The sequence below is a fragment of the Schistocerca cancellata genome, chromosome 11 (genome assembly GCF_023864275.1).
Source record: "Schistocerca cancellata isolate TAMUIC-IGC-003103 chromosome 11, iqSchCanc2.1, whole genome shotgun sequence".
NCBI lineage: Eukaryota > Metazoa > Arthropoda > Insecta > Orthoptera > Acrididae > Schistocerca > Schistocerca cancellata.
In genome coordinates, this window is record NC_064636.1 from 138224522 (window position 1) to 138250200 (window position 25679).

Genomic DNA, 25679 nt, shown 5'->3' on the forward strand with positions numbered 1-25679 from the left:
TTTTATTTTTTTCTTCTTCACAACACAGCGGACCACGTGAGCAGAACCGCTGTTCCAGCTCCACGTACTGGAAACCCTGTCTTATGCTCGTACCGCGTGCCTGGAGTACATGGAAGCGAAGGTGGTTACCGTTTTCCAGTATCTATGTCCATTAAAACGTACCACGAACTTAATTTCGTAGATCACAATTTAATAAGCAATGACTCCGAAACAAGCCATCTAAACTTTGCTTAAATTGAATATAATCTGGTTTCTGTTCCGACTGCTGTTTTCGGCTAATCACAGCACAGGACAACTGTTGCCACGAGAAGAGGCACTGACTCACAATATTTGTTAATGACGGGAAAATTCTCCGTACAACTTCGTTTGCCTTATGTAGGTAACAATGAAATTTCCATTCCGACGACAAATTTATTACCGTCTATTCATTTACATACTGATCAGAGAGCGTTCTCATCTAAATTCTGGCCTCCATATAACACTACACATTTGCAGCCGAAGATCCTACGGTCAGAAACATCTAAGGAACGACTCGTAAAGATATTGTTCTCCGGCTTAGACAGAAAACACATTAAACTGCACATGATTATTGATGCACGAATTTCGTGAAATAAAATGTACCAGCAGTACTCTACAAGGTGTGTCGATACTAGCAATTCAAAAATATGGTACTTGTTAATACTACTACCCATCTAGTTTGACCGATCACCAAAACGGCGGATAAAACACTCCCAAAATGCAGTATGCGTGAAATATCTGTAGCAACAAAAAGTAATTTATTCCCCCTAATAAGACATTCATATGCTTCGCAAAGTAACGAACTCCCCTATCAGTGTAAGGTACTTAAAAGTATCACCACACTGTGCCTTTCAAGCAAGAATGTAGGAGGAAAATAAATGTGTTCTGTCTGCGCACACAGGACGTCCCGTGAAATTACGACACAGGTCAAAGTAAATATCTGGCATCGGCAGGGCACTCATGGGAGAATTCTTTTATCGTTCTAACGTTTGCTGAAGTTACCTTGCATTTTAGGTTTTAATTTGGAAGGTACGACACACAGGGTGAGTCAGGAGGAAAGGTAAGTGTTTTGACGGGTGATGGCATTAGTGATTCTGAACAAAAAACTTGATGTGGATATATGGCCTATTCCTAATGGTTTCCGAGATAGAACACTTTTAATGTACATTTCTATTTACGTTCTGTGTTATTGTCTTTTTACAACGTACCACAGTAACACAGATGAAGTTGAAACTAGCATTTTATTACAGGTCGCTTTCGGTCTATCAGGTAGGAAAAGCCTCAAACTGGCCTAGAAAAACCGCATAAGCTACAGCGCACGCGCCAGATTTTCAATATTCTCGTGATATCTCCGCGCACACTGTTAGTCCAAGACAAAAAATAAATAGGACCTTTTTTGTAGAAAATTTAATTTAGTTTAATTGTGTACTAAGACACGTTCTCCTTGGAAGATGCGGTGTTATCAAGAAGAACGTACAGAAGTAATAACAAACATTCCCTCTCGGAAACCATTCGCAATATGGCATATGTCCACGCTGCATAACAATCCGTTGCCCATTCACATCGAATGGATTACCCGTCTCCAACAATACCGTCTTATTCCAACCTAACCTAGACCACCTCCTTATGCTACAGATCTGTGTATCAGCGTAACCAGCGTTTCATGGACGTAGACAGGAGGTTATATCAGTCCTTGATCCTGAACGTTTGTCTACTGCTCGCATTCCTATTTTTTCGTTTACTTCAACAAAAAGACGTTGAAATTACTCTTTGCGTATTAGTATCAAGAGATCCGCTTGCTGTGATATAAACTGCATTGCTTGCTCTACGTAATAGCAATACACTTTACATTGTAGGCGACTACAGCTATAAGAATTTATTCTCGTTAAAACCGCACTAGCAGTTGATTAATCCTTTATTTAAGCTAACAAAGTGTTACTCAACAACTCCTGTGGCTTTGTTTAACAAGAATATATATATGTGAATCATCAGTTTCTATCGAGAGACAATTGTGTCGTAAAGACATTTAAAAAACTTGGAACGACAAACGTATCTCGCGACGAAGTAAATGTACACGAACCTCGTGTATCACCGACCGCAAAGACGTCGTAAAATTTTATAGTAAATATTAAATTTAATCTTCGTATCAAGGAGTAAACTCCTTAAATGTAAACTTCTATGCAATTTAGTACGGGAGAATAACGCTCCTTGATTATTGTTGTAATAGGTAGAAGACATACTGTACCACGTCAGTTAGATGTTGCTAATATTGTACGTTAAAGTTTAAATGTGCGTTATTTCGATGTAGAGTGAGCCCTCATGTTCCTTGCATCGGATTAATTTTTCTTAAAACGTTTACAGCTCCACAATTTTAGCGGCCTCTGCTTCAACAGACGCCATTACGCGTCGCCTTACAATGCAAAATGATAGCGGAAGCTCAGATCGCCCGCTTTGATATGTAACAGACATTTCTCACAGCAATCAACTGCAGACGAGAGCAACATTAGCTCTGAGATTTTACTTTCCAGCTTACGCCAAGAGCCAGGATTCGACTACCATAGCCTCAACATGATGGTAAGAGGAGTATTCTTCGAGTGTTGCGTGGGTTCAGAATGAGTTCAATATTTGAGTCCATGCTGTTAAGAGTACAAATACGCCGAGGCTAATAATGCATTCAACAATTTTTGCATCTTGGACCTCACAATTACACTCGCGCGTCTATTTTAAGGCTCCGAACAAATAAATAAATATCTCCTCCCGAAGAGACATTTCACAACCTTTTGTTGTCGATCAGTTGACGAGCGAACTGCCAGTTCGTGGGTCCAACGGACACACCGTGAACCAGAAGTTCGCCTGTGCACTGCTCCATCACGAATATGGATAATAGTTTACTGCAGTAACATCTGTAATCGTCACACCACCTATTTCTATACCGTTCTGACCAATGATGAAGACTTTTCAGAAAATACATTGAGGAAGACTGGTTTTAGCAAAAAAATGTTTCAATATAGGCGCTTAATGTACGGTATTGTTTTCCTCATTCAAATACATACATTGTTAGAAAAAGGAGTGCTGTTTGGTAAGAATAAGCCACAGTCAGTCTGAAGATACACGATTATTAATCTACGTGACTATAGTACTAAACCCATAAAGGCGAACATTGTGAGGTCAACGTAAGAATTCATTGATTTCTGCAATTACACAAATACAATAAAGAACGAAATGGGGCACAACCTTATCTGACTCACTACCCAAGAGGCGGAATTGTCGCCGAAAACATTACTCCACAAAAGTGAAAATATCAACTTGCTGTTAGCAAATCCAGGACAGGGAGAAACAAGCTCCATTCCGTTACGTTATTCCCCACCTACAAGCAGGGTAGTTATTTTATACATCAGACGTTACGAGTACAACGCAATATTTCGAGAAAACAATTCAACAAAATGGCGCGAAAATGACAAAAATATCTAGTCCTTGACTGTGCTTTTCATTCTTGCCTATAGTCAGTAAAACAGCAGATTTAACTGGAATTTCGATAGCGCTTAAAAATACCAAGATTTTTAATACGTAATTCGCTAGCATTTTGAGAACATAGTAACCTTCATAGTTTGCTTTATACGCAATAGCCTCGATGGACAACACAGAAACCGCACAACTACCACGGCCTTTCAAAAACCAAAAAGTAAATAATTCAACACAGCGGGAACGAATGGAAATGGTCACCTTTACCTTATTAACGGAGAAGTAGATATCAACTCGGAAGCTGCAGCACACAATGCGGAGTCACGCCTTCACACTGGAAACAGCTCGCTACAAATGCGTCAGACAACAGAAGGCGCAGGGACTGCCACGCTGCCAGTGCTGCCAACTGCTGAGATGGCGGCAGGTACCAACTGCAGTCAGCCTCTCACAGGTCTGTGGGCTGCTCACGCAGTGCTGGCTCTGGAATTTCTGTCACAATGAGACGTTAAAAAAAATAAACAGAGTAATACGTCTCCATTGTGTCACACAACCATGAAGTACATTAAAATGGCGATAGGACTTCTGATAGCTTTTCGTATAAAATTATAAATATAGAACAGAGAAGAAATGTGAAGTGCAAAAATAGCTTTTGTCTATCATCCCATTCTTGGAAACGAACGATATGTTAACATCACTTTAACCGCTTCAACGGAAATATGAAACCTACTTTTAACAGTCCTACATACGGCTAATAAACACACTCTTCATAAACCCATGTGCAAGGACCCCTTCTGGTTCGTCCTGTAAACAGTATCAAATCGGTTCTGGAAATGTGATTACCGATGCCGAATTTCCTACTGTGTTTTTAAGGTAAAAAAAAAACAATACGATGGATTCCACCATTTTACCGTTTTAAGCACATTCATTTTATCAGAGATTAAGTATGTAACTCCCGAGAATGCGGTCAGCACCTTTGTCCCGTCTCGTCTGGCATGTGTAACGGTGCTGGATGACAAAACCTCGCTCAACCAGCACTGCTCATGTTATATAAGTTGCAGGTACGCCACTGAATGGCTTACAAACGTAATGACATTGTTTTGAATTCCAGCACATTTAACTGAACTAGCAGATCGCAGTAATGAAGAAGACGAATTTATTTTTGCGTGACTTCTCCTTGCCCTGCAGCCCACAGAGCTTTGTCGCTGCCTCAAGCGACTGACTGTTGCTGCTAGCGCTCCGGAATGTCGGCAGTTCAACTTCCTCGGGAACAATGGCCGTTTTATGAAGTAAATGAAGACGGGAAAAAATGTTAATTAATGCGCAAACAGCATTGAGAATTTACATATAGCATGGTAATAAGCAAGTAAACTTGTAAACGATAAATTACGTCGGTGGGGCACACAAAATTGTGATTAGGCTGCATAAGGACACATTTAGAGATATGGCTCCACAGACAAATTCGCAAAAGTTATCTTTCTTCCCAAATGAGATTACGTATTGTATTCTTTACTGACAAACGACACTGACATCCACTAACCGCTTGTGGCGTCATGTTTGCATAACACTTCCACCTCCCTACAGCAAACAGTTGTGTGCCCTATTACGCAATCTGTCGGCATATAAAAACAGTTCATTATTTTCGCAGTAGCCATGGACGGGATATAAAAACTTGTCATCTCCTGGCTTCTTAATTATCACGTCAGCATCCAAACGTGTTCCTTGAGCGTCGACCAGCGGTTTGTTCACATGCCGTGATAATGATTTATTATTGTGAAACAGCGGCGAGAGATTGTATGCAGACGTGGAAAGCGTATCGCAAAAGTCGTCGGTCATTCCAGCAGAAACTGCCTTACTCGTCACTAGAAAATGATACTGATGTAAGCGGCAATAATTTTTCTCGCTCCAAAGTTAAATGTTTCCTCAGCTCTTCATTCTAATTAAATTTTTCCTCAGTTCAAGGGTTTTTAGTTCTCTAGCAGTGCATAAACGAACAATTAATAAGACGTGCAATTTATAAAACGCCGTGAAAACAGCACTGTGCCGCAAAATTCCGTTAAACTGCAAAAGGAATATTTCGCAGCGACATTCTTGTGACGCACGCTTTCGGCGTTCTTGCCGCGTTAAACGTGGATAACGAATCAAGATCCGGACGAAACTCTCAGCCGCCTCTTTCTGGACCAGCTGGCTGCAGCCGTGCTGCCAAAGAGGGTGTCGACGTCTGCGACATTGCTTCCACCATGCTTGAAATGTAATCAAGTCTTGGAAATGAGCGTAGACTGTTAACGCTAAGACAATAGCCGTCAAATCAGCATCGGAGACGAATTTGCTTACATAGAAAGCTACTTATGAAAGTTTACATATTTTTTAGAACCGACAGAGCTTGGTCTGTTATTGGGCTCACTAAGAAAATACATTTAGCACTCGAAAAGTTTCGTCATTTTAGGAAGTTAAGGAACTTCAAGGGTCCACTTTTGTTTGGCTGTAGAATCAACACACTGTAAAAACATCTCAGTGGTCTATATATATCCGTTTGCAACTCTGCGGCTTACGTATAATTTTTGTCGCCTTATTTGTGTTTTACAAGCTGACTGCTTGGCATGTTTTCCTTATTACGGCTTCTTCCATTGCCAAGTGGTGCTGCGGCCCTAAACATATTCCGTCCACATATTAATAGGCTGTTATAATTGTAGTGCTGATAATGGAAATGAAAAAGTCGTTATTTTATCTCGTATTATCAAGACCTTAGAATTTCTGCAGTTTCTTTGCGACAGTGCCTGATTAACTAAAGATCACGGCAGGCGTGTCTTGCTGCTACACTATGATGACGTCGTAACATCGACACTCGCATCTCCTTCATCACGAACGGCTCTGCACTGCCACAAATGCAACCCCTGTAATCGAGAAAGCCTGGCCTTACATTCTTCTTATTAGAATATAAGAACCCTAAAAAGATCCGTGCTTCTCTTAACAGAAGAATTTTTTCCCATTTAATACGTCTCATTTTTTCGAGTATAGTTATTCATCCACTTTCAAAGCGTGTAAATGGCCGATATCTGTCCGATCGTGTGTAGCTCACCGGGCATCAGACGAGAAACTTGGATTTTTTATGCCTTTGTTTTCTCCTCGATAAACGGATCACGTGTCCTCTTTTCACAACATGCTAATAATATTTCTGTAGCGTCTTCCATCTCGAAGTTCTACAGTAGTGTGTTTCGCATTCTTGCTATATAATGAAACAATGCCGAAATTTTTTTGATGACCACGAAAAACGATAGTAACCATTTTTATTTCATCTTATAAAGTGTGCTATACTTCGCAAGGTTGTTCCACAACTCGGCGCCATAAGTATGTTTACATACTGTCTCGAAATCATTCCTCAGTGTGAGTGAAAGACATCTGCGAGACATTTGCTATGATACAGTTGATCTCTAGTATTCGAATTTCCGATTACAGTGATATACGTACGTAGGGAAGCGTATCTGGTCCTCAGTCAGTTTCTGTGAAGGTCAAATACTGGGACTGCAGGGGGCAGTCTCTGCAAACCGATCTGCCAGTGGCAATTCTGCACTCAGGTGGGAATGTGTCTTAACTCGATGAGAAGTTTTGTCGTCACTCCTAAACGCCTAAAGTTTTTCTGTGAAATATGCTTCCAGCACCTCTTTCCGCAACCAGCGTAATCCTGGTCGCTTAATAAAGCAGCTATGAACGCCTCAAAGCTCGTGCGCGAGACTTTTGAACGTCCCTCTGCGGCCAGCCCCCTCCTCACACTCCCCCAACTCACGATTTCTCTGGCGTCCGTAAGGAATTCGGTGCTCTGCATTATTTGTCTGTGTCTCCTCTCCGTGTTACATAAAGACTGGCGAGTTCACTTCGTCAAGCACAGCTGCACTGCAGAGACCATGCGTGTCAAAATCATGGAGCTCGGGACGTCTGTTGAACCTAGTGGAATCGACTAATGTAACAAGGTCACTTTGAGAAAAACGGTTTCCGGAATTTGCGTTACTATTTCATTACAGCCAAAAGGTAAATAAGTGGACTATGGTTTGGTTCTGGTCAAGAGAAGTAATGAGGGTTACTTGATTCCATAGGTTACTGTGTCGTAGGTATATGACGAGATACAAAGAGCAGCTAATATCACCCTAGTCATCAGTCTCTCAGACATCACTTCCACATCGCAGACGCTATAAAATTATTTCGCCTTTACTCCCGATTATAGAGCGATATGATCAACCCAATTAAAGTTTCGCTTCATTTTCACTGCTTAGACAGTCGACCAAAGGCGCGCAGTCCTTCCTCTCATTAACACCGATGCTGTGGGCTCTCAGATGTCGCCGCATCGTAGCGGGACCGACATCCTTGTCACGGCACTCACTTCTTCACTAGAGGACTTTTTGTAACCAACAAACGTATTTGACATCTTACTTCGTGGCGGCTTGGTTAAATGTATCGCATTTCCTTTTACATAGTTACCGCCTACTGAACTTTAACGTTATAAATCTCTTCCAACACATTCTGTCACTTTGCTGTTTTTGACACTTTCTACCATAGGCGAAGTGTACTACACCTCTGAGAATTCGACAATTAGTCTGTCGTGTCACGTCTGGTAGATACAGGGCGAGGGAAAAGAACTCGACCAAAAGTGCAGGGCAGAAAGAGAGCATCAAGCAAAGGGGTTTCGGCATTGCGAGTTGAGGTGGCAGCTGAATATTTACGGCGCTATGCCAACATCGAAACGGTGGCCATACTGAACATTTGCTACACATACCTATGTTAATTAAGTGTTGGCTGGTTTTTCACTCATTTTGACCTTTCGAAGACATGCTCAAACATGAAGCGTGGACCTTTGATTCTCTTCGTCTCTGAAGAAGTGCTGCATGTTACGTCAGCTTAGTACGATACACGTGTAAGTACTGCCGTAAGTTTATACTGTTGTCATCGTGACGGTTGGTCAGTCCAAACAGCCTGTTTACGCACACATTTTCTGTAAATTACCAATAATTTGGAGCAAAGACGTCCGTGTGTGAGATTTTAATTACGTCCCCGTAGCGCCGAAAACACGCAGTTGCGATCCCCTAGTTGCTGTAGTCAAATTCCTATGTTTCACGCTGCCTTTTCGCCGCACACTTTTGGTCAAATTGCTTTTCCGCAACCTGTATAACGAAGCTGGATTGCAAACCTCGCTCAACCAGCGGTGCTTAAATTACTCATTTTTTACGTACGCTACACAGACAGGGTGAGTCAGGAGGAAAGGTTCATGCTTTTAGGTGTGACAGTATAAGTGATTCTGAATTCTCTCTATTCCGAATGGTTTCTGAGATAGAACACGTTTAATACCACTTTTGTATGTTTTTCCTGAATAACGCGAAAACCGCACCCTCCAGCGAAAACGTGTCGCAGTACAAAATTAAGCTATATTGAATTTCCTACAAAACAGGTTCTATTCATTTTTTTTTCTCTACAACTAACAGTTTGTGCGAAGAGAGCGCCAGAACGTTGGAGAACTCGCTCGACGCCCATGCGCTGTAGTTTATGTAGTTTTTGTAGACGAATTTGAGGCCGTTTCCCGACTTGGTAGGCAACAAGTGTCCCGTACCAAACTGTTCATCTCAAGTTGCTCTACAGCACTGTGGTACATTGTGAACAGTGACAATGCATGGTACTACAGAAAATAAATAACAGTGTGTTCTACCTCGGAAACCATTCGGAGTAGTATTCAGTACCACTAATACTGCCGCCCCTCAAAGCATGTGCCTTTGCTCCTGACTCACCCTGTACGTCACTGAATGGCCCCCAACCCGGTCGGCCGACTACATTCTGTTCTGCCACGTCACAGGAACGCCAGCACGCGACACTCAAAATCACGAAACCAGCGTCATACCCGCATAATTACACTGTACTAATTTTGAGGACATTTAGACGTTGACCACATATATATGCACATAGTTGCGGAAGCTGAATTCCTTTCAGTTAATTTTCCTTCTCCTGCAGCCCACAGAGCTTTGTTGCAGCTGTACCCCATCATAAGAATAAACCTGATGTAAACAGACACAAACGGGATGACTGGTCAGAAGCCGTAGCACGCATACACTGGTGTTGTTACGCTCTTGGAAGTAGGTCCTACTTACGGATTAGGTATCTTATTACCAAATTACGTTAAATGAAACTTTCAAGATATTCAAATGTATTAACCGGCCATCAACGTGTTTGTGAGTCACGCTTTAGCTGCGTAGTTTTTACTCCACAAGCCGTGTACAGTCACTGCCTCTGCACTGGTGAGCCCTGACTGCCGCGCTGTTAATGGCCGAGGCTGCTTCCTGTTCCGTGGTGAAACACGCGTGTGGGACGCAGTTAAAAAGTGCCGAGAAATAGGCTGTTCTCAATGATATTCGTAAATTTACAGAAATAATCGGCTTCCAAGTTTCCCAAGGGACTCTATTAGATACATACAGTTCAGTTTCAAAGCCACACTCCTTGTCGACGTCTATGCCGGCATGGCAGCTCAGTGTGTTGCCGGCACGGTCAAAGGGTTAGCTGCCCCCTGTAATAAAAAAACTGAGTCAATGGATCAACGACGAACTGAAACGGGTGTCTTGCGACGTACGCCCTGAGCAGATACAACGAACAAAACGAACAAAATCAGATTAAAAAAGAAAAAGTGTGTTCGGTCAGCGTCGTATCTGCCGTCTGTAATGAAATTAACTGAGTTACTGGATCAACGATGAACTTGAACAAGAGCCGTGGAACGTCCGTCATGAAGAAATACAACAAACAAAATGAGATTAAAAAAAATCGGTAACCTAGCAGATTCATAATTCCCTGTGTTCAGGCCTCGTCCAAGTCACTTTTTTTTCTCGTTCAATTTGAAATACCTGCATCTCGTAATTGTAAAATTCATCATCATTTATTATGAATAATGCACGTCTTCTTCTTTCTAATTACGTAATACACACGAAATTCCGGTTTTCATTTCAAATATAAATTAATAATTATCAGTATTCTATGAAAGACTGTTTGTAAAACTTGCTTAAAATAAGAGAACATAATTTAATTTTTAAGGCAAAAATGAAACGCCAAATAGTCTTTATTTGGACTATCTGCATTGTTTTATACCACAGATGTACCGCAGGAACATGGAAAACAACCACTTTCACAGCATCGAGTAAACGTTGTTTTCGTCGTCGCCGGCGAATGCTGGTTTGCGCCTTACTTGTGAATGTGGACGGCACGCTTGGTACTTCTATTTTGGCGCGCTATTCAAACTGGTCTGGAGGCAACACGGGGCCTGGTATTACTAGACGCGTGTCGCTCGAAAATCAAGTTACGGTTGCGCAATGGGGCGTGATAGCGGTCGATAGCGCTTCCGCTCGGCGCACTTCCTGTATTTAATTAGGTGCAGCTGTGCTCTTCTGTGTTGCTTAGAGTGAAGTTTTATAACTTAGTGTTCTTATTACTTCTTTATTATAGTATTGTTTTTTCTATTTATAGGTGGTTATTGGTAGAGGTGGTTATTGGTCGCGAAAGACCGCTCCGTGAGTTTTTTTTTTTTTAATTTGACTTACAGTTATTGATTTAGGTTAGGTGATTTTAACCTCAATAGAATAAAACTTGTACTTATTACAGAACAACTACACATTGATCTTGCCAAAAGCCGAGAAGCGATTCTTCTTAGTGTTGTAGCTCTCAGGGGCACCCTGGGATGCTCTCTGGGGCACTGCCTTTTAACATTTTCCAGTGTGCCATTACAGTATGAACCCAACAGAACTGGTCTGGAGCCAAGTTAAGGGATCTGTCCCGAGAAATAACAAAACACTGTTAATCTTCCAGACGTAGTGGAACTAACAAACGCAGCTGTCTCACACGTCAGTGCCGAACGCTGGAGGGATCCAGGACGGCAGAAAAGAAGAGGAGAAATGCGGCGCCTGGTTGGCTTCGTGGATTCTGTTGCTGATCGACTCGTCGTCAGAGTAGTGAACTTCTCGGACACGGGTGAGGAAGGAGCTGAGAGATTACCTGACGACTGACTGCAATGAATACCTTCATTAGCTTCAGTAGTCAACATTACGGTGAAATCCCTGCAGTACGGTTTTGCGTCACACACAGCTGGCTCAGAAAAATTATCCTGTGTATAAGTTGGGAATTTTCATCACACTGGTTTGTAATCAGAATCCTATGCAAGGTAAGAACGAGAGCATTTTATGCTTTGCGTCTCGCCGCCTAAGAAGCGCGCGGCAGTGCCGGACTTTTGCCGAATATTATTTCATTCGTTTTAAAAATTAAGTGACATTTGAGCTATATTGTTTCTTTGCCCGTCTCATTTTACGTCTCAACTGCATCTGGTCTCAGCATTGCAGGTTAGTTGGACCGCTAGCTGGCCACTGCTGTCAGAGTTTAATGCGCCGGTGAAGCTGTTGTACCGCGTCACAGCTCAGTCTGTATGTGTGTGCAGCACAGCGTAAAACGTGTCCTTGTGATCGGACTCGACTGTACTGGTCACAGCTTGGCTTCCGCTCCACGTGAAACGAAATCCAATGAGATTCGAGCAAACGCGGAAGAATAGGTGGCGTGATGTTTACATCAGATTTATTCTTGTGACGAACAGAGTACAGCGCCGCGGAAGGTTGGCAGTTTGAAGTCTCCCGCGAGTCGTGGCGGTTTTCTGAGGTGAATGAAATTTACATCCCAGTGTTGATCATTGCAGTGAGAGTGAATTCCCACTTGACGCGACGGCTTAATTCTTAAAATCCGCCCACAGCAGGAGGCCGCGTGTCCCCCCCACGTGTGGATCACACTCCTGGCCGCTGCCCAGTTCCGCCGTTTTAACGCATCCGGACAGAGCTGCTCTGCACCCCGCACGTCCCTGCACGGCCTTCTGCCACACAAGCCTCCACCCTGCACTCCTGAGAAGGCGGAGGCCGTGGGAGGAAATCTTCCGGAAGACACGTCAAAGCATACGGTCGAAACGTTCTTGTCCGAGCCAGTCAACGCACGAAATTCTGTGTAATTATGTTCACCTGGATGACACGCGTTGTGCGTAATATGCGTAGTGCTAAGGCGTGGAATGCATTTACACTCCGTGGCTTTGAAGACGTATAATGGCTAGAAAAATTCCTCTCGACTCGAGGCGATATCTTAATCAAGTACATGGAATGAGCAGATGTGCTGACACCACCCACCGATTGTTAAAATGTAACGAAAAAGATGACTGCATCGTGTGTTTTGCATCGACAAGGAGTATCATCGCAGGGTGAGAAACTGTTTTACTTCGTGGCAGTGTGTGCAGCTGTTGTCCTTCGGCTCCTACGGATGGCATTCCTACCTGGTAGCGGATAGGGAAAAACATCTGTCGGCGGCCTTCAGACACTGCACACTTGAGGAGGAGGAGGACCGCATTGAGGTAACAACTAATTTACTGAAGAGGCGATAAGAACAAAAAAAGAAATGTCAGGCATATTATTCTGTCGTGTAGCAGCTCAAAGCCAACCAAAGCTTTATTTTACGGTGCTGGACCGCTGCATCCACTGCTCTTTAGTGTATGTGAAACTTACCTTACACCATGACGATACACACATAGACGGCACATGCCCCTACCCTTGCCGTGTTAAGGTTCGAAACCGAGTGGATTAGACAGTTACAGTATGTGTAGCTGGAACCAAGCTCTGGTTTCAACAACTGGTCTCCCTGTTGTAGTGGTGTCTCACACGTAGTAATTCAGATAACCTAATCTCCCCAAAGCTCGCAGTGGTGTTGCGATAAGTATCCTTGTTACGTTTGGCCGCGTGGAACGACAGCAAACGTTTAAACACTGTCCCGACACTTCCGTATTTCCACGAACGACAGACTTACACTCTTTCTATGAATTCCTGTTCTTGTTGGACTGGGGCTCATTTAACTGGCCGCTTCCACAACCCATCCAAGGATTTTGAAACAGGTCCGCTGCGTAACTTGTGCAGTCATTTGGCTGAAAATTCTCATTCTTGAAAGAAAGTGTACAAACATTCCTCACTGCTCTGTTACTGCCTGACTGTGAAGACTCTTGTTTCTCGTGAGCTTGTGGTGGTCGGCAAACACTTGCATCTTAAGCAGTGCCGACAATTCACCTCCGTCAACCCAGCCCTGGAAACAGGTATCGAGATGTAGACGCGTACTTTTGTAAATCTACGCACATTCCGCACCCGTCGCGGCAGGACTCGTGCCGCCACACACGCCCGTGTCATCGCAACGTGGAGGCCCTCGCCCTGTTTATTGCGACCGACTCTGCAGCGCCACACATGCCGTGTAGCCCCTACCATCGACACAGCTTGGACTCACTGTCCTCTTACTAAGACGATACGTTTAGTGTTCCAAAAGATTTCTTCTGTCATTAAGCTTTAGCAGTCAAGTGGCGTAGTATTTGTTCTGCTAAGGCTTTAATATACACTCAAAACGTACAAAGAGCGTACATTCAATCGACCGTTAGGAACACTGCACGTTTAATTTGAGAAACGCACAAATTTCTATCGCTTTGTTTTCTTCATCGACTATCGAATCGTGGAGCCTTTGTTGTGAAAGAGTTTTCGTTGTAGTTTGCGTCCTCCTCTGCGAAGTAGTGTTGTGATTTCTTACACATTCAAGCCACGTATCAAATCGGTATGAAAGTTGCCTTGATGGCAACAGAGAAGAAATTTCGCATTAGTAGGTGCTCGTACGAAGTTTGATGTCCACTCTGCGACTTGTCTGAAAAGTCCATACTACAAAACTGCTTTATTTGGGAAGTGAGTCTGTAGTTAGTGACGGTAGCAAACTTTTGCCCACAGCTGAATCTCCGTTTCCAAACCAGAGACGCTATGAAATGAAGTCAGCATTACTAGCGAGGCGATGACGTGATTTGACCAACCCGGGGTAAATCTTCCGGTTTTCTTCTTTGATTGCTTAGGAGAATAGACTGAAACTGCATTCTATTGTCTTCCTTAATCCACAGAAAACGCGATAAGAAATGTTACGTTCTTTCATTAAGCTACAGCTACAAAAAGGCCTGCATCACACCATCGTAAACGCAACTAGTCAGTATCACATAAGCGCACAACTACGATGAGGCGGTGTTTATAAATTGCCGCGAAAACAGCCGTGGGCAGAAAATTCCTTTATAACTGGGAACGGAGTTGCTCTCGCGACGGCATTCTTGCAGCAGACGCTGTCCGTGTTCTCGCCGAGTTAAGCTTTACTAACAGTTCGAGATTATTTTGAAAATGGCCAACGCCCCTTTTTCCCGGAACCGTATCACTGTCGTCGTGCTGCCAGGAAACACGTCGATGTCTGCGACGCCGCGTCCACACTTCGGGGCGTAAATGATTCCACCATCTGCTGTGCAGAGCAGCCGCCGTCCAGATTGAAACTACTGTTGTCAAATCTGATCTGTGCGGCGTCTCTGATGACAGAAAACGTAGAGCCTTTTTATGGTACAAAGAAATCTTTATCGTTCGGTTTTGCGGTGATAACAGTGCCGCAAATATTTTTGCCTGAAACACAAGCGTGAAATATTATACATAGATAAGTCGGATTTATTTCTCCGTGAATTCTCCGCCTGCTGCGGCCGACAGGGCTTTCTCATTGCCCCAGCGACTGACTGTTGCCGCAGGCACAACGAAACGTCGGCACCTGTTTTCTTATTCCACCAGAAACAGACATCATGACTACCGTCCGTGATTGTCCGCTGTCTCGTTTACAAAAGCGGCCACCCCAGAACACAAACTTATTGTTACTTTAATAACAGCTGCCCTTACTCGAAATTGCAATACCTAAACGCAGTTTACTATAATGATAGTACATTACGTGGTTATCTGATAGTCATTTATTTATAATTAAAAATGCCTGACAGTTGATCCTCAATATTTGCTATGTTGAGATCGTGTATTTTAACCACTCTGCGAGTGTCAGCTATTGAAACTACCAGTGGAGTAGTATCACACCACTCCTCTCCATCACTAAACTGCCATTGACATTATCATTACCAGGAGAGACACGACGTTAAAGCTAACACTAGAGTGATACAAGTTTCCGTGCGTACCTACACCACAGGATTCAAAGAATGGACGATAAAATAGATTACTTAAATAGTTAAGCGAGACGAAAATTTAAAATGTGACGAGAGACTGGAATACGGTAGCTGGTATAGGAAGAGAAAATAGTAAGAACATGTAGGTTTGGGGGAAGTGATGAAAGGCGAAGCTACATGATAGAATTTTGCACAGACCATAACGTAATCATCGCTAACGCTTCGCTGAAGAATCATGAAAGAATAATACATATTTGCAACAGAGTTTCCGAAACCAGATTTTAAACTGTAAGCCATTTCCCGGTGCAGGCGCAGACAGAATAATTTGTTTACAAACTGCAGTTTGCAACTAAAGTGGCAGTAAACGGTTGCAGATAAACGACGTGGAACCTGAATAAGTTAAGACGCAGAGTTTGTCGATAATTTTAAAGGTACCATAAGGCAACGACTGACTGAAACAGAGGAAGGAATCCATTACAGGACGAACGATTATCTTTGATAGGAGAAGTGACGAATGCAGCAGACGATGTAAATAGGAAAAAGGAACAGTAGAAATCCTTGGATACAACGTGATATGTTCAATGTAATTGACAGGAGAAAATATAAAAACGTAGCAAATTAAGTAGGCCTCGCGGAATAGAGACGTCTAAAAATGTCGTTGACAGAGTTTCCAAAATGGCAACAGCGATTTTGCACTTGGAAAACATAAGAGCCGACATTAAATAAGAAAGAAAAAAGAAAACTTTGCTCAAAGGAGAAGCAACTACCAAGTGCTCATTTGGCAAGCCAGAACTAAGCAAATAAGAAAAAAAATGGGACTTAACTTCTATGGTCATCAGTTCCCTAGAACTTAGAACTACTTAAACCTAACTAACCTCAGGACATCACACAACACCCAGCATTACGAGGCTGAGAAAATCCCTGACCCCGCCGGGAATCGAACCCGGGCGTGGAAAGCGAGAACGCTACCGCACGACTACGAGCTGCGGACAAGCAAATAAGAGAGACTAGAAGGTGGAAGGGATATGTAGAGAGGAGAGGAGGAGGGGCTGTACAAACTGACATGGCCACAACGTTAGATTGCTGTGAAATGTCTGAACACGAGAGACAATACAGTTCCTATCACTCAGCTAAGTAGACAGACTGGAGAAAGGAAAATCAGTGTTCGTAGCATTTCCATGTTCAGAGAAAGGTTTCGACAATATTAACTGAAAGACACTCTTTCAAGCTCTGGAGGTATCAATCATAAAACACAGGGACACAACATTATCTGCCGGCCGGTGTGACCGAGCGGTTCTAGGCGCTTCAGTCATCCTCGGGCATGGATGTGTGTGATATCCTTAGGTTGTTTAAGTACTTCTAAGTTCTAGGGGACTGATGACCTCAGATGTTGAGTCCCATAGTGCTCAGAGCCATTTGAACCATTTTTTGTTTATCACCACGTTGCCAACCTAACGAAGTATATACTGAAAAGCAAAGTCTGTTCATTCTGTTCCCTTTATATCTAAGTGTGTGTGTAGTTAGTGAGGGTGAGTTTTTATTACTAGTATCTGTTTCGATAGCTTACATAAGCTTGCATTCCAAAATGTTAAAGGACTTTATTTAAAGAAGCAGCCAGCAAGATATAAAATTGAAATGTACGGAGCCTATTGTTAGAAATACTGACTAAGGTGATTAAATTGCTTATTGTGCTCTCAAATGCTGTAGTGCCTGCTTATTACTTAAAGTATTTCTATGCTATCCATCTCCTATTAATGGCAACAGAAATAACGGTGTTTTTATAGTTTTCATACAGCTACCAGGGACCGACCGCATGTCGGCAAAACGTTCTAGTTAAGGCAGAAGGCGCAGTGTTATTTAACTTGTTCGACATTTAAATCCAATTTCTTTTAACGTGTGGTGTAGTATAGCAAAGAATTTCCGGCTCTGTCGCGTCCCTTAGGTTTCTCTGTTCGTAGTCGCTATGTCTCGTATCCGGTCATGATTCAACATGATCACGACACAAATAAATTAAGCGGCAATGGGAACTCTGTTCTTGATCTTGAGAACGCTACGCCTTCTGCAAACGATTTCAGGTGGCATATAAACTATCACATACAGTACTTAAGTTTTTGAAAAGTCTTTGCTCTTCCCGCCAAGAAGTGGTGCAAAACTCACAACAGATTTCTGAATCTTCACGAGACAATAATAATTTAATCTAAATATAAATACATTAAAAAAAAAGAAAAAAAAAAGAAAAACACTACACTTGGCACCCGAACAAGGACTCTACTGAAATCACGAAAATCAGGCCTCTTGTGTTTGCTGCTAATGTAGATAGATGTATTTAACAATAGATTTATTTTTAATGCGCGCGCTACGCACTTAAAAAAATTGTGGAGGAGAATTTCAGAGAGGAAAGACGAGCCGAAGGCGGGAAACGGAGAAATTTTACATCCAGTTGCCAATTTTCAAGACATCAAACGTTAAGTTACGAAATAATTTTTATATGCAGTTGAGACGCTTCAGTAGTACAGTTGTCTTTCCAGCTTCATTACCATTCTTCCTTTTATTTCCACCTGCACATTTAAAAAAATCAGCTTAAAATTTTTAGTAGGATTTGCAAAGTAGTGTCAAAAATCGCATTGTTGAGTCTTGATATCAATGTGTAAATATGGCGTCGTGTTACATGAAAAATGCTAACGCTGTGCGTTAATTCAGTTTTTCACTGTTCAGTTGTTTAGTGTGCCCGTCTTCCATCTTGTGTTCTCCGCTTCAGTTCACAGTCGTTTCTTAGGCGAGTGCAACTCCCATACTTGACAGACAGCACGTGACCTGACGTCACAAGCAAAGGACAGACGAACCGCGTTGCAGACCACTTGTAGCTGACGTAGTACTGTTGACAAACAGACACCGCGAGATGGCGGAGGGTAAACAGAAATTAATCCCGACAGCAGGTGGCAGTGACGATACGAACAGCACTCAATATTCGCTGCGCTCACGTGCGATTAGCATGCGAGTGGAGGCGGAGGCTAACGCCGGTGACATGATTGACACAGACCAAACAACTCAAACGATTCCCGCGGGTAGCAGCCCGACTGTGGATACGAATGGAATGCTCCTTCAGATCCACAATTGGATGACAAATAATGATAGGGAAAAGGAATAATTGCGGTTAGAAAGGGAACGAAAAGCAAGATAGAGAGAGAGCTGAACGAGAGGAGGAAAACAAAAAAGAACTAATGCGAGCTTTTACCGATTTAAATAAACAATTTGATGTGGTTAATGAAAAATTTGAAGTGGTAAAAACTAAAATAACTACCGACTTGAAAACTGATCTGAATACGCAATTGGGCGAGGTCTAGTCGGAAATAACTGGGCAAATCGAAGCAGTAAAAAATGGTTCAAATGGCTCTGAGCATTAATGGACTTGACATCTCAGGTCATCAGTCTCCTAGAACTTAGAACAACTTAAACCTAACTAACCTAAGGACATCACACACATCCATGCCCGAGGCAGGATTCGACCTTCGACCGTAGCGGTCGCGCGGTTCCAGACTGAAGCGCCTAGAACCACTCGGTCACCAACGGCCGGCGAAGCAGTAGAAACTGAGATCCGTAAACAGGTTGAGGCTGAGATTTAGTAAATTTGATGCAGCACTAGGAGCTGCCAAGGGTGAAATTAATGCCACGATAGAAGCAGACCATAGCGGAACTGTAGTGTTAAAGGGTAATTGTGATACCACGTCAAAGGAGGTCAGCGCCGTGAAACTGGTTGTCACTAATGTGGGAAAGGAGATAGATGGTTTGACGCAACAAGTAGAATCACTTGACATAGAGGAGCAGGTAAAAATTACGGTAAAGGCTCACGCCGAAGCGTTATCCGACGACTACACAGAGTGGATAGAAACCAAAAACCATCTGATAGAAAAAAAAGGTAAAGACTTTGGCACAACACCTTCCTCGGTGGAAGCAGCAGGTCATTGAAGAGGTGCAGACACTAAAGAACAAAGTGGGAAGTCCCTCACATCTGATGGGTAGCGAATGGAATCCCTCCCCATACCGAAATGACAATAGGCAAATTCATTACAGCTCTCCACTTGATGACGTCATACCACAGTCCGACAGACGCAGTGCGTAACCACACTGAAGTGAACAGCCCACCAACACTGATAACCCAAATGCAGGAAGAAAGTGTATTGCAACACAAAACATTTCCAACCTTTCACTCGCAAAAACGTGACATACACCCGATCGTATTTTTGCGAACCTTCTCTGGAGTATTTCCGAATAGTTGGACAGACAAGCAAAGAATACAGTTTGTGACGGGTATATAACAGGAAATGCCGCCTTATGGGGAATAGAAATGACAGGCAAGTGCACGACCTATAACGAATTCGAGCTGATGTTTCTGAACAAATGGTGTCCAGCAGCGTATAGCGTCCCCAGTGCCATATTTTTATCATGTAGCCGTAAAATAATAATTTCTCTGTGTAGGTTTAGATTGCAAAGAAATAATTTATGACAAAATGATCTAAAGAGACGACAAGATACGCTCTTTTGTTAATTTTTTAATCGACTTCACTTCTTCTCTTGTCTTGAGTGGGTACGTAAGGACATCTTGCGAGTGCTGGCAAATGTAAGCATATTTGTATGAGTTAAGCATATAATATACCGATTTAATATTATTGTGCATTTTTAATTTGTAAGAGGTGATCCCGATTTCATGTCCGCCTTCCTTGAATTAACCTGCATTCAAGTAATTTACAGTTCAACAATCGCAGCGGCCGATGCAGCCAACGACACCATTACGTGGCGATATTAACTTATGAAAAAATAGCGGAAGCGAAATACTCGCCCGCTGTTAACGTAATATTAATTTTTCTCCACAGCCGCACTAAGTTGCAGAAATACGCAGCTTTAAGATCCTTATTTTCAGTACCACAGCCGAGAGCCAGAGCCAGGACTCCGACTACAATACAATGGTTAACGGAGGTAAGAAAATACTCTCGCGCGTGTGTGGGCCGCAATTGTAATTAATAACTAAAGATTTTTTGCTTTAAAGTGAACTGACTAGCCGAGGAAATTAATATGAAAAGTTTATTACATTGTTCAGCTTGTATGCTCATGTTTTAAGAAACAATTAACGTAACAAATAATTTGAGATTAATATTGTTAAAAAGGAGAACTTCAGGAAAGCATTTAATCGTAAAATCAAAATTAAATGGAATATCATCTTTATTAAGGCCCACCACGTAAGTCGGCAACAATCAAAAAATAATAATAACAATAATAATATATTAAATTACGACGGCCGACGGACGCGAGATTGGCGCCGCAACTTTGGGGCCCGATTAATATGATTCTATTGTATTGAATGTAATTATGTATGTGTCTAATTGTTGTAAAATATTAATGCTTATATGAATTCTTTTACATGTACAACAACAAAACCACACCCTGAGGAGAGCTTGGGAAAAAAAAGTGTAGAAAAGAAAAGGGATTACGAGAAAGAAAAATAAAGGTAAGGCCTATTGTGCAAGCATCCTGTGTAGCTCTGTGCGGAACATGGAACCCATGTGCACATGAGATACCTTCGGTGTTTTGTGTATTTATGTGTTTATTTTTGGAGGGGATAATTATTCGTTTTGTGTATTTATGTGTTTATTTTTGGAGGGGATAATTATTCGTGTGTGTATCGGTGTTAAAGATTAGTCAGTGGCTTAAAGTGAATTTAGCATGGGTAAGATAGGACAACCTAAAGCATCCGTACCAGAAGAACAAAATTCTGTTAATATGGAAAGTGAGGGTCAGTTGCAAAACGTAAACGAATCCCAGGCCACCGCCTCGGATAACATAATTTCCGGAGCGGGGGGCGAGGATCTGTGGACGGGGAATGACGCTCCACAGCAGAATGGGAATGGAGTAACAACTCCACTGCCTGGGCAGGGAGGCCAATCGAGTGCTAGATTAAGCGGGGCACCAGTATGCTCACCAATTGCAGACCCATTTGCAGAATTTCTGCGCAGGTTAGAAGAAAGAGATAGGGAAAGAGACGAAAAACTGGCTCAGATGCTACGTGAGCAAGAGCAGCGCAATGAAGCGAAACTAGACCGTATACAAAGCGAACTTGCCGAGATGCGGGACGCTTGCAAAGAAATCCCCGATCTTGTGCAAAGCTTAGCCGGCGAAATGCAAAAATTACAGATATCGCAGGCTAGGCTTGAAGGTAATGTCCAGACTTTAACCACCCGCGTGGATAATGTGGAGATAGATGCACGGAATAGTATTGACGCATATTTGGAAGTGCAAGGTCAAAAAGTAGAAAAAGAATTAAATGAATGGCTAGAAGTAAAGGATCGCGAGATATCTGCGAAGATTGAAAGCGATGTAAAAACAGCTGTAGAAAAAGCGACTGCGGCCGCGAGTGTAAATATTGACGCTAGCGCTGCCGCACTACGTGCCGAATTAGCACAGATCAAATCCCGTGTGACAGCGGAGTTGCCAAATTGGCAACAGGAGGTCGCGCGGAGACTGTCTGCGTTGGAAAGCAATGTAAACAGTGACGGACAGATCATGAATCCGACTCCGCGTACTGATTACTGTAATAACGGTGACGGTGGGCAGGGTGCAAGTGCGCAACCGCAACCTAATGCGAATTATGAGCACGAACAACCTGCGATACCGTGCAGCGCACATCACGTAGTGATGAAGGTCACAGAATGTAGCAGTCAGATGTGCAAAAAAGAGGACAATGTAATAAAACACAGGACATTCCAACCCTTCAATAGCGAAAAACGAAATGTCCACCCTGTGGTATTTATTAAGAGCTTCAGGAATGTGTTTCCCAGGACATGGACGGAAAGACAAAGAATACAGTTCGTGGTCTCCTTTATTCAAGGTGACGCGGCACTGTGGGCCACCGACGTGTCCGAAAAATGTCTAACGATGCAACAGTTTGAAGGTGCATTCTTGCAAAAATTGTGGTCCGATAGCGTCCAAGAAAGATTACGAAAGGAGTTGTACAGTCCAGAAATGTACAATCCTAAGATGGGAACGTTACGCAAATATTTCGAAAAGTATATAAAGAAAACTAGGTACTGGGACGAGCCAATGTCCGATCGTGACATAATCAGATTAATAAAAATGAAGTTGCCCAGTGAAATTAAAAGATATTTCATCAATGTGCCGGAATACGATATAGAACAATTCATGGAAATAGTGGATTCTGTTGACTTATTGATCGAAGATATGAAAACCGAAAACAAGTGGAACCATGCAGGCTGTAATCAACAAAAAGCCGATTACAATAGCAGCCACAGTAATGGTAGTAACTTAGTACCAAATGGTAACGGGAATAGGGAAGAGCACCGGCAACAGAATCGAGGCACAAACAGTGGCAATGGTTATAACGGCAACGGTTATAATCGTCAAAATCGAAAGAGACATCATGATGGACGCATGAGTAATGGATATAATGGTAACAGCAATCCGCAATGGCGGAACAACCGAAACCAGTGGCGTGGTCGTAACGAACCGACACCACAGTGGCAACAAAACACAGCGCCACAATGGAACGCCAACCCAGGTCCGTCACAGAACATGTCAGGAGGTTACAACCGACCACCGCAAAACCAGAGCCATACACAATATCAAAATGCACCATCGGGGAGGCAGGGCGGCCAACCCAACAGTAGCAACAACAACAACCAGAACCACAATGCGAGGTTAGTGGAAGTGACAGACAACTGTCAACCCACTAATGCTCATCCGTTAAACTAAAGACAGCCACAATACGCTCTCCGTTGTTGGCTGCAGGATGGTGTAGTGAGGGCACATTCACGGATGACAGCCATAAACTTTGTATGCTGAGATACAATGAAGGAACAAAAATAGAAAAGGAACTTGTAGACATACCGCAGAAGTGTAACCGAACCGACAAAAGTGTTGTGCAGGCTATATTGCAAGCAGATATGTACGGAGCACCAATACAGATAATAGTCGATACCGGTGCGTCAACCAATGTCATGAGTGCAAATTTTTACAAGTACTTGAGTCAAAATAATAGAATACCAGTATTGCCAGTGAAGAATTGTCGTGTTACAGGTGCAATAGGTGCACAATCTCATATCATAAAGCGTCAGGTGCAAGTCGAGTTTACGGTAGGAAATGAAGCAATGAAAAGCTCGTTCCTAGTAGTTAAGGGATTAGGTGTTGCTTGCATCCTGGGGATGGAATTTTTACGCCAGAGGGACGCAAAAATCGTCCTCTTGTGCGGGGAGGTAAGCCTTATGAATGAGGACAGACGTGTAATTTTGCCATTGTTGAGGACACGGGAAGTGCACGGTAAATATTGCCGGAACTTTCAGTCGAGATTCGAAGGAATACAGGTAATGAATTTATATTCTGACTTAAGCACAAGACAAGCATATTATAAAGAATTTACTACTGAAGATAAAGAGGAAAAAAGGAAACTGATAGCCATGAAGGTTAGAGAGTCAGAACATTTGACTGAAGCACAACAAAACGAATTGCCTCAGCTACTTACAGATTATGAGAATGTGTTTTCGGAAAAACCCGGTGTTATCGAGGGCTACACCTATAACATCGAAGTGGTACCTCACGATACTTTCTGTCACGCAAACTACAACATCCCGTGGTCAAAGAAGGAGGCAGTTACGAAGGAAATAAGAAAAATGCTTGATTGGGGGATAATTGAACCATCTCTATCCCCGTACAGCAGTCCGCTCGTGGCCGTAGCGAAAGCGGACGGCAGTATACGTCTCGTGCTTGATGCGCGCGATATTAACAAAATAATTGTACCTGTCAGAACGCGACCAGAAAACCTGGATGAACAGATACAAAAGTTTTATGGAGTTAAATATCTGACCTCTGTCGATATGCGCTCGTCGTATTGGCAAATCCCACTAACTGAATCATCAAGAAAGTACACTGCCTTTGTGTTTGCCGGCATAAGTTACCAATTTAAAGTTTTACCATTTGGATTAAATGTTAGTGCAGGTGTCTTCATTGCAGCGCTCGATATAGTATTAGGACCAGATTTGTTGGCCCGAGTAACGTTGTATGTCGATGACTTATTAATAGCTACTCCCGATTGGGAAAGCCACATGGACACGCTGAGATGCGTACTAAAAAGATTTTCTGAGGTGGGTGTAACAGCAAACCTCGCAAAATCCAAACTTGGCAGGGAGAGAATAAAATTTCTTGGACATGTAATATCACCTACAGGTATTGTGCCCGATCCGAAGAAAATGGCAGCAATTGAGAACTTCCCTCCTCCTAGAACCAAGAAACAGTTAAAGGCATTTCTGGGTCTAGTGTCATTTTTCAGACGATTCATACCTGACCAGCTTTTAAATGATAATACCCTGTTAAACTTGTTGAGAAAGAATACACCCTGGATATGGAATGAACTGTGCCAGCAGTCATTTGAGCAAATACGACAAGCCCTTCTAAATGCTAATCTACTGTCACATCCTGACATGTCAAAGGAATTTTGCCTTGCTACAGACGCCTCCACTGTCGGACTAGGCGCTTGTTTATTCCAAATCGATGAGGAAGGTGGAAACAAGAACGTAAGAATAATCGGTTTCGCAAGCCGAGTGTTGTCAAGTTGTGAACGATCATATACAGTCACCGAACTCGAAACACTAGCTGTAGTCTGGGCCATGAAGAAGTTCAGATACTATGTGTACGGAAAAAATTTAAAAATTTTCTGTGATCATCAGGCCTTAAGTTTTTTGCTGACATGCAAGTTAATGCACGACAGGTTGACTAGGTGGGTGCTTGCTCTGCAGGAATATCAATTTCAAATAATGTATATAAAAGGTTGTGACAACGTAGTACCTGATGCTTTGTCACGGTTGCCGCAAGGTCTGCCTGAGTTAACAACAATACTAGAACAGGCAACAGAGTACAAAATTTTAGTTATGAAAAACCCTACTTGTCGAAAAAAGTTCCTGCAGACGTGCAAGCAACTGCCTAGTTTACAGGACGAAGATCCCGCCTTGGGCAAACTCAAACAAGAACTCCTAGCTTCGGGTGGAAATCAGATAGGTAGCCATTATTCTGTGCAAAATAGGGTATTATATTACCGGAAGGATGTTAACCAGGACTTGTGGTGTATCTGTGTACCGGAAGTATGTATCAGTGATTTAAGCTGGCACGT

The 25679-nt window shown here is 42.7% G+C and overlaps 1 protein-coding gene across 2 annotated transcripts in view; it reads right to left on the reverse strand.

Moving 5' to 3' along the window:
• The window catches only part of LOC126108927 (speckle-type POZ protein-like), a 345144-nt gene that overhangs the window by 100247 nt on the left and 219218 nt on the right, over positions 1–25679 (reverse strand). Inside the window, exon 1 of one of the 2 annotated variants that reach the window (XM_049914297.1) lies at positions 3748–3828. The exons of the other annotated variant lie outside the window; for it this stretch is intronic. The gene's annotated coding sequence lies outside the window, so the exon portion shown is untranslated. Of the gene's footprint in view, positions 1–3747; positions 3829–25679 lie in introns of those variants that run through there. 2 annotated transcript variants of the gene reach the window in all.